Raw genomic sequence first — 13,954 nt, 5'->3', positions numbered from 1 at the left:
ATTTTCTATACAATAGAGATTAATCGGCACTTACTCAATGAAAAACTCGATTAAATTCCTTTTTTTTTTCTAGCATGGGCCATAAATATATTTTCTCTGAGATGGGCCTATGTTCCAATGCGACAGGGAATTCGTGGCTGAACTGGGCCGCCACATCAAGTATCGGATCTCTTTCGGGTCATAGGTTAATGCGAGCTTAGAGGACTATAATATCCGTTTGACATACTATAAACTGACAAATATACCAAAAAGATGAGCAATGACACTATACCTTCAAAGGGTTCTGCATTGAACCTATGCACCAGGTATCTAAACGCATAAAATAGGTCTGGCTTAAAGGTAATTGGTCGATAGGTAGATCTTGATGAATTAATTCAGTGAAAGGAAAGCAGGGGGTCGATATTCATCTACACCGTCCGATATTACTTCCCATCATGTTTCAGAGCAGCATAATAGTCAAGGGTTAAACATGAGCTTAGAACTTGCAATTTCGATGCTAATCCAGTAGTTAAATGCGGCAAGGGAAAAGAAAGTCATGAATAGTGAGCAATATATTCTTTTGATTCTATATATTTCTCGTGATTAAAATCCTGATTGATTGTTATTAATATTGTAATATTATATTAATATATAAATAATTATTTGGTAAAGCCTATAAATAGGCTTAGGTACTATTCATCATAATATTTTGAAATTTAACAATTCTATTTTTTGATTTATTCTTATCATTCAAGAATTAAATTGAACAACAAAAATTATCGAGACAAAATTGAATAACGAGTGAAAGTTCGGAAAATCAGTGATCCCATTAGCTCGGAAGAAATACAGTATGGTAGGGACACGTTCCCTCGATGTCTTGACTCTTCTTGGTTCATTTAAGGAGTCGCTTTCATTCCCCTGCATCCACGTTCATCACGGAGACTTGCCTACCCAAAAACCATAAAGGGAAGAAAGAAAAAATTAAAAAAGTAAAAACAATGACTAGGATAGCTTATTTCCAAGTAGAATCTTTTGATAGACGTCATGTTCAGAGGGGTCAGGATGCTTCCTAACGTACAAAAAACAATAACAGAATATGTTTCGAGGGGTCTAAGTATTGTCCCCACTGACGATTTGTGGGCTGAGTCGGGACAGATTATTTCCAAGTTGAATCTTTTGATAGTCTTTGGACTATTTGACTAATTGTCGTGGGTCTACCAATATGTTTTGCCTAACTCGCAGCTTCGCAGCAAGTTTTACTTCAGACAAGGAAGGAAGGGAGTAATCAGTAGGTCGATGACAATAATCCAGAGGTAAGTACAGACAGAACGCCTCTTCACTTCAGTAGTCCCACCTCCTTCAATGAGTTGGAGGACAGCGATTTAAATCAGGAAGTGTTGATTTCCTTTCCTGAAAAAAACAAACACTTCCTATCTCTGATCATTTCCCCTGGGTGTGTTCCATTGACAATAATCCAGAGGTAAGTACAGACAGAACGCCTCTTCACTTCAGTAGTCCCACCTCCTTCAATGAGTTGGAGGACAGCGATTTAAATCAGGAAGTGTTGATTTCCTTTCCAAAAAAACAAACACTTCCTATCTCTGATCATTTCCCCTGGGTGTGTTCCATTACCAAACGCTATTTTGTCTGAAACAATTAGTACTCTACATAGATCAGGTGAACTCGTCCTTCCCATTGTTGCATTCAGAAATCACCGTCCCACGTTTTGTTTACTTTGTTAATTGATCCATGCGTTTATTCTTGATCCTTATTGTCTGAGCTTTTGTGATAGGTTGGTTGTCTAACAAATACTTTGTTGATTTTAATTCCAAGAAATGGAGTAGAGCATGTGGCTCAAATTGCTACGAAATATAATCAATTGCCTAATGTAGGCCTTCTTCAACTCATCAAGGAAAGGCATGGCTATTCAGGTCTAGTCAATATTGCCAGTCCACCTATCATTATGCTTATATGTGCAGCAATCAAGATTGATATGATTTATAGCAAACTCAACAATCTCTATGCAACAAAATTCAAACTAAAATAGCTAATTGAACAACTCACAAGTTTTGAGTGACTTATTCAACCAAACTACACACATATATCGAGCAAGACAAGTACATGCTTGATTCACCATGCCCACCCGCCCAATAAGATAATCGACTGGATTAACAAAGGTCCAATTTAATCACTATCGTTGTGCTTTTGAGACTAATTTACCAAAATTACTTGGTTACTTCATTCATACATTACTTGATATTGTCACAAGTTATCCATGCCTGGTGCATGATAGTACAATGACAGCCATGTGTGCATGATATGCATTTTACTACATCAAATGATGATATCAAAGAATCAAACCGATCAAGACTTAGATTTTTAAATCCATGCAAAAAAAGATCATTACCATAAAAGGAGTACACACATGAATGTAGAATTTTTTTTTTTTTGAATGTATAGATAGAGTTAAATAGAAAAATAAAAATTAATATAGCAAAAAAAAAAAAAATCAAATGACTGTAAGAATCAAATTCAATGTCTCCTATAGTCGTTTACCAAAATTACTTGGTAATTTTATTCATACGTTATTTGGTGATGTCACGAGGTACTCATGCCTATTGCCGAAAATCGGCCACCATGTGTGCATAACTACGTCAGGCAAACCAAGCCTATTGATATAGGTTCTTAAATCCACTCGGAAGGTGGCTTTTTTCCCTACCATAAATAGAATACATGCATGCTTGTGGGGAAAAAATTAAATTTGTGGAGAGTATTAAATATAAACATATTTAAACGATTGCTAGTTTTAAATTTAATGTTAATTTTTAAGAAATTTAGACGTTAATATCTTTAACTTGCATTCCATGAATATGTCATCGGACTTGTTTTTGTACGGTGGAGATTAATCGGCACTCACTCCTTTTTTATTGCATGGCCATAGATATATTTTCCCTAGTATGGGCCTAATTGTTCTCGATGTTCCAATGCAATAGGGAATCTGGTGCTGAACTGGTCGGCCGGGTGATAAGCTAATGCGAGCTCATAGGACTGCAAGATCCATTTGACATGAAGTTCCTGCTTTTACATTATGAAAATAAGGAGAAGCTCTTCTCCTGGCACGGATGAAGTGCCGGCGACGATGCTTATCACGACATTTTTTAGTCATTTTCCCTCAATGAGATATATTATTTTCAGGACTTCATTTATGCTGTTTTTACATATAATTTGAGTGAGATTAATTTTAGGGGGAAAAAGGAATCTTCTAATTTTTCCATCTATGCCCACGGGTTTGCAATCTTAACCGTCAAATCTCCAACCTAATAAACTCAGAGCACTATGCATACAACTGAAAGGTCTTTATCATTGAAAGCACTAAGAGTCCATTAAACTTTTGATACATGTCTGGTGATTTCACGCTCAAATGATTGATCTTTGTAATAAGTAATTTAAGGATAGATATAAACTGTGAATTGACAAATATATCAAAAATATGAGCAATGACATGATAGTTTCAAAAGAATTTGCATTAAACCTGTGGGCCGAGTTCTCTAAACACATCAAATAGGTATGGCTTGAAGAACATCAGTTGATAGGTAGATCTTGTCAAATTAAGTTCCTAAAAGGAAAGTTGGAGGTCGATATTCATCTATACTGACCAATATTACTTCTAATCGTATATCAAAAGAGCACAATAGTGTCAAGCACTAAACATGAGCTTAAAATGTGAATTTCTATGGTCATCCGGTAGTTAAATGTAGTAAAGGAAAAGGAAGTCCTGACTAGTGTGTCGTGACCTCTCTTTTGCCATCAGAGGGAAAAGAAGAGGTTTAGGAGCATTGCCTAAAGAGGTGGACCAACGATCCTGGATTAGGCGCAGGCTCTCCCAAGCCCATATCTTGCGTGACGTTGAATTTCGTATTTCAGTTCTTAACAACTTAAATATTTGTAGGAGTCATCATTAGCCTATTAGGATCGGCTAGAAACCAATCGAGACACAAGAGTATTGTCTCGATTCTTACGCAACCAAAGATTTCTAAGAACGGGGACTTATTTACGTCAATGTTTTTATTAGCGCCATTGCAGTACCTCTAACTTGAAAGGTTGTTCATCTAAATGGCTACACAATCTTGATTACCGATTACAATTCTCATGAAACCACTAAGTGTCCACGCAAATGTTTTTGTAGGTTTGCTTTCCTTAATATTTAGACTAATCATAACCTAATTTAGAAGAGAAATTTATACTCAAATTAAAGAAAAATGGTGCGGTAAGTAAACGTCTAAGAAATTGAAATGACTTGAAAATAAATGCAAAAAGGAAACCCAATACAAGTTGGGCAAATAATATTACATGGCATTGTTATCACGCCTCGAGATAGGACCTCCATGAGTGAAATGAGAATTTAAGTATGCATGAAATTACTCTAAATGTATGAAACTACTCTAAATAATTTTAACCTACACAAAAATGATTATTTACAAAAATAATTGTAAAATACCAAAATAAGATTAAATTAGAAAAAAAACCTTATGAAATTAGGAAAATTTCATAGATGTCATTTTTTTCCTAGTTTGATACCATCCGGCATTTTTATATTTCTTTTGAAATTTTTGGATTTTTCATTTTTTTAATTTTTTTATTAAAAATAATTCTCTAAACCAATTTATGCTTGATTTATACTAATATGGAACAATCCAGTACATGAATATCACAAGAACTAAGCTCAAATCGACCATTTCAAGATTGAAGCTTGGTTTGGGCATTTCTTTGAACATTTGGTGTGCATTAAACCAGCCTAAGTAGCTTTCTCGAGTCATGTTTGTGGCCTCCAATCTTGACTTATAAACAATCTCACATGAAACTAAAATATCAAAGTTATACTATCACATGCAAAGAACAATATTAGATAGAATTCATAACTCAAAACACACACAAAACAAGCTAAAATCATCCTCAAATATGTGGGTTTAAACTGATTTTGCAAATTTGACCTTTAAACCAAAGTAAAGCAAATGGGTTGAATCCCAGATTCAAGCCCTGACACTCATCACATGCAAGATCTACGAAAAAGATCACTTAATCAAAATGAAAGTAGGTAAGATGGACTTTTAGATGTGACAAATATTACAAAGAATGATCAATCGTACACATCGAAACAACCTCCCCAAAAAACATACAAGCATGGTCCACACTGACCAACCATGAATCAATATGGATGGGCTTGATTTTGGCTCAAGTTGTAGATGATCTCATGGTTTACTTGGAAATTTAAAGACCAAACCAAGCTAAACTCAGCATCATTTGTACTCTTATATGACATTCATCAAGCTCATGAAGACAGAAAATGCATGCAAAAGGAAGTAGCAAGTCAAACATATGTGGCCCTTAAAGAGACTTCGAACACTTAGAAAAATTCCTGCATCAAAAATTAGTTTTCCGGGCTGGTTTTCCTCTTGGTTTTTCATGGTTAAAACACGTTCAAACTTGACCAAAAATACATCCAAGACTCTTACCTTGCTTCCTAGTTCCTTTTTTTCAAGTGGCTCTTGGCCAATAAAACCAAGAAATTATCCTCCAGGGGCACGAGGAAGTTGGCTCCTTCAACTTGGAAAATGAGATCTGCAAAGAAAAAACCGACAACAAAGGTTTTTTGCTGGTCTCCAAAATTAGACTTTGAGATCTCTTTTGTTGGTCAAATTAACACTGAACCAAACTATATTGATCATAGTTTGGACTACAAGTCATGGTTTTCCTCATTTATCTCTCATTTTTTCAAAAATACTCGTTTTCCCTCACCCATGACCAACAAGGCTCAACATTTAGAAAAGTTTTCAAACTTTCTTCTCCCCCCCCAGGAGAGTATTTTTCAGGGGCTTTAGGAGGCCTTCTCGATGTCCATTTGGGGTGTGCGACCTATAATTGGAAAGATCTTTGAGTGAAGTTTCACTCCCTAGCTAAAGATTTTGGCTAATTTTGGTTACAAGTCCGTGAAAATTTCACTTTTCTCTCCAATGGTCAATCTAAAATTTCTGGGTTTTTTCTTTCTTGAGTTGCCTGTGGGGGTGTTTTTGAAGAACGACCGTGAGCTCCCTCTTCTCCTTCTTGTCTCTCACCTTTCATGCCCCAAAAGAGCTTGCTTCAGAGATCTTATCCACTAAATTAATCCATCTTTTGGTCAATCTAAGCCCTACCTACCAAGCCTCCCAACTGAACTAGTTCACCAACTTTATGACTGCCAAAATTTTTGACTTTTGCACTCATTCAGCTATTAAGTGTGCGGATTTTACTACGATTTTCACGTGCTTTAAGCTATTTATCCTTGGCCAATTTTTTTCCACTTGCACTACTAATTGATTAGGTTGCTGAGTAGGAAATGGTGGGGCCACAAATTTGCTTACTCAGTAGCTTCGAATTGAAATTAAATCGTGGGCCAAGTTTTGGTAGCTGGTTTGAATGCTTTAATCCATCAATTTGGCTACAATTTTTGATTAATTAGCAAGCTTATTTATAGTAATTTAAGATCTTGGCCTATCTTTGCAATTGTCATCACCTAATTTTTCAAGAAAGTCCCTCAAAATTGGTCATTTTCTTGCTCAGGAATGCCTAATTCAATGCAATTTAGTCCTTTTGGCCTGATTTGATTAATTTGATTTGGACCAAGTTCAATTTCAACATAATTAGGGGCCGAGATGATGATTTAAGGGCTTGGGTGAAATTTTGTAAAATTTGCAAATTGGTCCCTCAACTTTTGGAAATTGCATTTTGGCCCCAACTTGCTGTTTTAATTCCAATCTAATCCTCAAGGCTTGGCTAGTCACATTTAGATCATTGGCCCCAACTTGCTTTTTCTTTCCTTTCTTTTTTTCTCTTTTTTTCCTTTTTTTAATTTTTTTTAAAGGAAAAACATCGTCCATTTAAAAAAACTATACTAAACACCTAGGTAATCTATATGCAAGAACTTGACATGAAATATTTTTGTGGCAAAACAAGTTCCTATTTTTGAAAATTATCTTTGGGCAAAAATTTAGATGTCAACATAGTGTTAAAGATATATTCCCTTGATTTTATATATTTCTCAAGATCATAATTATGATTGATTGTAATTAATATTATAATATTAAATTACTATATATAGTCATCCGGGAAAATCTATAAATAGGCTTGTGCACTATTTATCGTAATATATTGAAATTTCACAATTCTATTTTCCACTTTATTTCTATCAAATGGTATGGTAATATAAGCGTTATACTAGTGAAGCATTCGTGCTTTGACTTATTAAATTCAAAAAATATGCAAGCTAAGTTAGGTCAGAAACTGTTCTCTCATTTCCTTGATGAAGGAAATTTTTTTTTTCTTTTTTATATAGTTGAGTGATTACCTTTGATCACGGCATAAGTGCAATCTGATCATCAAAACATACCATCGACCTGGTAACCCAATTCGATTCAAACTGGAAATCCAATCTAGGGTTGCAAACTCCACATCAGATTTAACTTAATTATCTCGACAAACCTGGAAAGAAATATCAAGACGGATAGGAGCAACCATGGAAGGTCATTGATAGGGCTTTTTTTCCCACGGTTACACCATGGGACATTTTCCGCGAGTAGTACCTATGATTCTTCCAGCGTCATACTTAGGCACTTACTCATATTCAACAGGGCCAAATACAAACCTTGACTGACAAATTTCTACTGCAACTCCACCACTGAAATGCTTCACGCACTTGGCAATCGGAGCGAGGGCTCTCAATTGAACATTGTATCGACGGAAACAAGTCAATGCCAAACAAGGCAGCATAGCATTAGAACTAAGCATCAATTGTTAGGGCATCGGGTAAGCAATTAGTTAGCTCTTCACTTGATGAATGCAACTGAGGATAGATTACGAGCATTTAAGTAGCATTTTCCAAAATGTGTTTACCGATGAACACATGTCAAACAAATTAATCAACACGTGAAAGTACTTTTATAATATGGCTGTATTTGGGAACATATTTGCAAAGCCCTTTGGACCTCTAAAGGTCTTTGAACAAATGCAAATGTGTTTGACAAGTGTTTTCGAAAGCCCATTTGAAAAATGCTAGCATTTTCAACTATTCTTTGTTTCTCTTTTCTGTTAACTCCCTTACGCCCAACGCTCGCTTCCGCCCCTCTTCCTCGCGCCTCGCGCCCAGAGCTTGCACTCGCTTCCCTTCCTCCCACCCCCAGTTCTCACCTCTCCATTCAGCTGTTTCTTTGTGCGGTGTGAATCCGAGCAGTAGCCCATCTATGAATGGTTCGCCCCTCGCATGCCTTGTTAAGTCTGGATTTGAGCTGCTGGGCCAGACATCCGATCGGTTGCGCACCTCCAACTGGTTCGCTCCTCGCATGCCCCCTTCTCTGTGCGGCAATTTAACTCGTTAATTAATCTGAGGCGTAATGGACAACTTTAGCATTTGCGCCGCATCTTGTTGTTACCTGTCTTGCTCAGTTACAAGCTAGATAGATGACATTTGTTGCTGCTTCTATTCTGTTTATCTTCTATGGTGGATGGATTCGGATGAACAGCACGAGTCTGTGCGAGTGGCAGCTCTTTGTTCCAGATTGGGCCAACTGACTACTGAGCAACAAATTGAAGTATGGGACAACGAACCTGCTCCTGAAAAATTAGAAGAATGTCATTTAACTTTGGTAGGGAAGATCCTGTCTAATCCTTCAATAAATTTCCCAGCTTTTCAGAGTACATTGAAAAGGGCTTGGCGGACTGAACAAGTAGATATCTCTCAGAGAGAGGCAGGTCTATACGTTGCTAAATTCCATTCACATGCCGACAAACAGAGAGTCCTAGAAGGTGGACCATGGCTTTTTTCTACCCATCTAGTTAATTTTAAACTTGGAAATCCAATACTCCTCTACACTGTTATGATTTCTCTAGCTGTGTGTTTTGGGTACAAATTTTTGGATTACCATTGGAATGGACAACAACAAAAAATGCTCAGCAAGGCAGTGCAAGATATCGGACGGGTTATAGAAGTCAGAGTTGACACAAAAGAGGGAACAACATTAAGAGCAGGTAGAGCAAGGGTTAAGCTAAACCTTCAGGAGCCATTAAGAACAGGAAAACTAATCCATCTTATCTTGAAGGAAAAACTCTCTAGCTGGACTTTTGTTATGAGTGTCTGTCCCATTTCTGCTACTCCTATGGAAAATTGGGACATTATGCAACGTATTGCAAGGACATCCCCTACGATGAGGCTAAATTAGATGGACGGGACAAAATGGCCTATGGCCAATGGCTAAGAGCTGAAGTTAAAAAAATATAGCCCTTATTGGTGAACTTTCTACACACCTCATGAGAAATCAGAACAGTCAGAAGAAAGCATACCTGAAACGCCTCATTCACAAATACCGAATATTCCCCTGTTGCCCCCACCAAATCATCCTAAAGCGGCAAACTTAGTTAGAGCAGACACTACGTTTGTTCATCATACCTCAAAAACTGATCAGCATCTACTTCAGGAAGCACCTCTACAAAGGACTTCTCTCCACACCGCGCTTATCCTTGCAGCAGTGAAAATGAAGGGGATTCAGCCTCCTACCATGGATATTCAGCAACAAAAGAAAATGAAAACCTCACGTTTAACTCCGAAGATGGGTATTGCCAAAAAACAGAAACGACACAATCATTATGACACAAAGGGCTTGCTATTGGAGACCTTGGATGACACTAATCTCCTGGAAACACTAGTGCTAGAAGCGGGAGAAGATGGAAATTAGGCTATGGTGGCTGGTCCACAATAGCCACCACCCCACAAATGAAGATGATATGCTGGAACTGTCAGGGTTTGGGCAATTCCCTGACAGTTCAAGCTCTCAAGGCCATGACGGCCACGGAAAAGCCCAATATTGTATTCTTAATGGAAATGAAGAACAACGAGGTGAAGATTCAAAATATCCAGCGCCGCCTACACTGCAATAATGCTCATATTATCAATTCGATTGGCCTAGCAAGGGGTATGGCAGTTTTCTGGAACAATCAAGTGTCCTTACATGTGGTTAATTCAACACAGGATTATTGTGATATGACTTATAGGGAAGAGGTGGAAGGTCGAACTATACGCCTAACTTGTCTACATGCCTCTTATCTTTATCATAATAGATAGCTTCTTTGGGCTGAACTTAGAGAGATTAGCTTAGCAAATACATTACCTTGGGTCTGTGTGGGCAATTTTAATGAAATTCTATATCCATGGGAAAAGGTAGGAAAAAGACAGGCAGACCCTTCTCGAATGCCTTCTTTTCGAGCAGTTCTAACTGATTACGCTCTTATGGATCTAGAAAGTAAAGGCTGTCAGTTTACTTGAATGAACAACCGAGAGGAGAGGAGCTGGTGAAGGAACGTTTAGATAGGGTGTTGTGCACAATAGATTGGCGGTTATTATTTCCTGAAGCTAAGGTCTTCGCCCTGCTTGCTGTGGGTTCTAACCACTGTCCCTTAATTATCAACACCTCAGCACCCTATAAGAGACAAAAAAGGGAATTTGTTTATGAAAATTTTTGGAATGAAGATGAAGAATGCCAAGATGTCATTTCTACAGCATGGAAATTAGTGCAGGTCCAAGATTTTGGGTTTCCTTTAAAGCTAAAAAAGGTGTCCGAAGCATTACGGAAGTGGAGTAGGTCAAAATTTTCGAGGGGGGATCTTCAAATTTCTATATTACAGCAATGTCTTCAGAACATCATGAATGAACAACATACTCATTATGATCGAGTGGAAGCATCTAAGCTCAGAGAGGAGATAAGGCGAACTTGGCAACGAGAAGAATAATACTGGGCTATGCGATCCAGGATTCAGTGGTTAAGGTGGGGTGATAAAAACATGAAATTTTTTCATGCTACTACTCTTCAAAGAAGACAAAGAAATCGAATTAGCATGTTGCAAGATGTTCATCAGAATTGGATCCGCGACCCTCAGACTTTACAGGATATGGCTCTCAATTTCTTCTCAAGATTATATATTACAGTTGGATATAGGGATTTTGCACCCATCCTTGAACAATGTCCAAGGGCAGTTACCACAAAAATGAACAACCGGTTGCTGGAACTGGTTACATTAGAGGAGATTCGCCAGGCGACTTTTCAATTGGGACCTACTAAAGCTCCAGGCCTTGACGGTTTCACTGGCTTATTCTATCAAACTCATTGGGAGATCATTAAAGAATATCTTTTTATCCTTGTACATAACTTTTTTCGGTCAGGACTGATGGCTGGTAATTTGAACCAAACCTTTATAGTCTTGATTCCCAAGACACCTCACCCAAAGAGACTGGACCAATACAGACCAATAAGTCTCTGCAACTTTGCATATAAAGTGATATCAAAGGTAATCGCCAACCACCTAAAACCTTGGCTTCCAAATCTGTCTTCTATAGAATAGTTGGCTTTTGTTAGCAGATGATAGATTCAAGACAATATTTTAATCGTCCAAGAAGTGCTACATCAATTTAAGATTCGAAGGAAGACTAGAAAATTTGGCGCAATCCTCAAGACCGACATGCAGAAAGCATACGACAGAGTGGAATGGGATTTCCTTAATGATTATCTTCTCAAGATGGGCTTCCATCCCAAGGTGAGTGCAATGGGTAATGCAATGCATTATCACAACCACTTATAGTGTGAAATTCAATGGCGAACAGCTTCCTTTTTTCACCTCGACCCAAGGCCTCAAACAAAGTGACCCTTTATCTCCATACATCTTTATATTATTAGCAAATGTATTGTCCAGCCTCATCACTCAAGGAATTAGTATAGGACACATTAAAGGAATCAGACTAAATAGATGGTGTCTCACACTGTCCCATTTATTCTTCGTTGATGATGCATTATTCTTCCTAAAGGGGAATATTAAGGAATGTCAGAATCTCGAAAATATTTTAAATCAGTATTGTATGGCCACGAGACAGGCCTTGAATCGCAATAAATTTGGCCTAATTTTCAACAAGCACTGTCCTGTAAGGTTGCAGGAAAATATGTCGATGGAGCTCAGAATTCCTATGCTACAAAGGTATGGTAAATATTTGGGAATACCATCTGACTGGGGTCATTCCAAAAAAAGAGATGTTCTCGTGGATTTTAGGAAGAGTTCATGCTAAACTAGAGGGATGGAAATAAAAGCTACTTTCAAAAGGAGGTAAGGAAATTATCATCAAGTCAATGATTCAAGCACTTCCAACATATGCCATGTCGATCTTTAAGCTTCATTTGTCTCTTTGTAAAGCTATTGAAAAGAGTATAGCCAGATTCTGGTGGAGGAATGATCAGAATAGAGCAGCAAGTATACATTAGCAGAAATGGGATATCCTTCAAAGAAGCAAAGATAATGGAGGTTTAGGATTTCGCGACCTTATTCAATTCAACATAGCCATGCTTGGAAAACAAGGGTGGTGATTACTACAACAACCTCAGGCCTTATGGAGTCAACTTTTTAAGGGTCTGTACTATCACTCAAAAGAATTTCAATTTGCTAATCGTGGAACTCGGCCATCTTAGGGATGGCAGAGTATTCTTATGGGCAGAGAAACTATTCTACCACATGTTAGATGGTCAGTAGGTAATGGAGGCAGCATCAGAATTAGAGAGGATCGGTAGTTACCCAAAGGAATTCTTGGTGGACCTGCAACAATAGAGGAACCAAAACTTGTGGCCGATCTTATAGATCCTATCCACAACAATTGGAACACATCTCTGCTCCACAGTTTTCTGGATGAACAGGTCATAGTTGAGATTCTAACCATTCCAGTTAGACCTCGCTATACTAAAGACAAATTAATCTGGACAGCCACGAAAGATGGCCGACATTCAGTAAAGAGCAGTTATCATATATTAACAAATATCGCAGAATCACAAAGCATCGTCATCTCATGAGACTCCAAGAATTCTATGGCAAAGAATTTGGGGAATGAAAACAGCACCTAAAATCCGCATTTTTCTTTGGTCGGCTTGTCAAAATACTCTTCTCTCCAGAGCCAACTTGTTTCACAGACATATTATTGTAGATCCATTATGCAAGTTATGTAATCAGCAAACCCCAGAAACCTTAGAGCACCTATTTCTATCTTGTTCAAGCACTAGAAATATATGGACTCATTCGCAGATCAAGATTGATTTACAGCCTCACATGATACATCGATTAGATGATTATAGCAAACCACTCACCAACTCTAGAATTTCTAGCCAACGTTCTCTAGCAGATCTGGCGACAGCGCAATGCCTTCATCTTTCGCAATCAACCTCTGGACCCGACCCAAGCAGTGGAAGCTACAATTACACAAAATCATCTTCATCAGATATGTGATTCAACCTACTTCAGCAAATCAAGAACAACTCTGAACCCACAACAACTTTGGAGACCACCTGATTTGGGCACCTTAAAATGCAATATCGACACATCATATCAACCAACCAGCACAAAAGGATCGATGGCTGTGATCTGTCGAGACCATCAAGGACGTCTTACTGATGTATACTCCATAAGCTTTCCAGCTGCATATGCTTTGGTAGTGGAGATTCAAGCCCTGACCTTCACGCTCCAACATATATTGCGACAAGATCTCCATCAGGCACCGATTGTGATCGAATCTGACTGCAGCAACGTCGTCGACACCGTCATGGGAAGGAGATCACCGCCATGGGAACTCCGAGCTCTCTTCGCGGAGGCAGCCACAATGCTTCCTCTTTTCCCTAATCTGAGTGTGCAATTCTGTAGGCGAGAGGCCAACACAGTAGCCAACTGGGCCATAAAGGCCTAGCGATTACATAAGTCGGCCCATCATTGGAACATATCTCCACCTTATCTTTTTCTTGACCTCGTTTATGTGGACACCTTAGCGTCTGGTTGTAAGTTTCCGACTTAATGAATACAATATTTCCTTTCGAAAAAAAAAAATAGCTTGACTAGAATCACAGGTGCAAGTTTCTCTGGAAGTGGATTG

At 38.1% G+C, this 13,954-nt stretch overlaps 1 long non-coding RNA gene across 1 annotated transcript; it reads right to left on the bottom strand.

The window, feature by feature from the left end:
* Window positions 1–12,962: 12,962 nt before the first annotated feature.
* Window positions 12,963–13,707, bottom strand: LOC120287779. The gene is made up of 2 exons (XR_005546055.1): window positions 13,377–13,707; window positions 12,963–13,280 (listed from the first exon to the last, which is right to left on the bottom strand). It is a non-coding gene; the product is annotated as an uncharacterized LOC120287779 (long non-coding RNA).
* Between the last annotated feature and the right edge of the window lie 247 nt (window positions 13,708–13,954).

This window comes from Eucalyptus grandis, chromosome 8 (genome assembly GCF_016545825.1).
Source record: "Eucalyptus grandis isolate ANBG69807.140 chromosome 8, ASM1654582v1, whole genome shotgun sequence".
Lineage (NCBI taxonomy): Eukaryota > Viridiplantae > Streptophyta > Magnoliopsida > Myrtales > Myrtaceae > Eucalyptus > Eucalyptus grandis.
Note: the sequence above shows the minus strand (reverse complement) of the source record. Positions and strands in the feature narration are given on the sequence as shown.